A 1,399-nucleotide genomic window follows, 5' to 3' on the forward strand; every position below is an offset into this window, starting at 1 on the left:
TTCTCTTGGAAGTAAGAGCAGGGAAGGGGGTCTCCTGAGCTTGCCAGCAGGAGTCAGGAGACCAGAAAGGGAGAGCCATGCCCAGGATGCCCTGGGTGGAGGGTCTCCACATTGAGGCCCCTCAGGATCAGCTCTTCCTTTACCAGACCCCACCCCCTCCCAGCTCCCTGGTGCTCCTGAACCAACCTGGTTTATGTGGGATGAAGCAGCTGCCTCAGGGTGTCGAGTCCCCCACAACCTGTTGAGTCATCCATGCACCCCACAGGCCTCTGCCTATCCTTGGATTCCTGCATACTTCCCAGGAGCCCCCCTCCCATCAGGAGCCTTGGCTAGCCTCCCCTTACACCACGGCTCCCTGAGGTACTACAGACGTTGACTTGGCTCCCTAACGCTCATTTCTGCTACCTCCACCCAGGGTCCAAAGAGATGCCTCCTCTTTTGCCTGCCTCAGCAGGACCACAGCCTCCACCCACTATTCCCCTTCCCCCAGTCCCCACCCTGTGCCCTCCTCAGAAGTGAATCAGCAGCAGAGTGCCCAGCCCCACCTAGGTATTGGTCCAAAATTTTAGTATGTCTCAAACTGAGGCCATCTTCCCCTGCCCCAAATCCGCCCTCCTTCCAACTTCTCTATATCTGCAGAGAATGCAATCACCCTCCGACTCACCCTCGCTCCAGAGCCCTAGAGCTCTCTCCTTCACCTTCCCCATCCAATCCTGCTAGCCAAGCCTTGTTGATTCTACCTCTGAAAGCAATTCTCGTCTGCACTCACAGATGTACAGATGGAAGGGCTATTAGAGTGGACAGAGCATTGGACTTGGAGTAAGGAAGACCTGAATTCAAATCTGGCCTCAACTCCTAGCTGTATTAGTTAGCTATTCTGGACCTCAGTTTCCTCCTCTGTAAAATGGGAACAGCAGCAATAACAATAACCATTGGAAATAATAACCTCACCTCACAGGGTTATTGTGAGGACCAAATGTCCTATAGAACTGCCAGCTATTACTATCCTCTAGTTCAACCCCTCCATTTAACAGATAAGGGAACTGAATCTCAAAAAAAAAGGACCTTTCCCAAAGTCCTGCAGGTAGAAAGGAGCACAGCCCTAATTTAGGTCTGGGACCCCGCAGTCCTACAAGTAGCTCTTTTGTCAGTGGGCCTCACACAGCCGCTGCCAAGGTTCAGGGCCTCGTTGATCTGTCAGGGGGCATGAGTGCTATCTTTGAATCTCCGAGGGGCCACAGGGCAGAAGAAAGACTAGATTTTTCTGTTCAGAACCAGGAGCAATGAGTGGAAGGGACAAAGAGGCAATTTGAGGATTAAAATGAAAAAGCTTCCTAATGATGAGAACTGTCCTAAGATGGTCCACCTGGAAAGCTTCCCCTCCATGGAGGCTGGGTGA

This window comes from Dromiciops gliroides, chromosome 4, assembly GCF_019393635.1.
Source record: "Dromiciops gliroides isolate mDroGli1 chromosome 4, mDroGli1.pri, whole genome shotgun sequence".
NCBI lineage: Eukaryota > Metazoa > Chordata > Mammalia > Microbiotheria > Microbiotheriidae > Dromiciops > Dromiciops gliroides.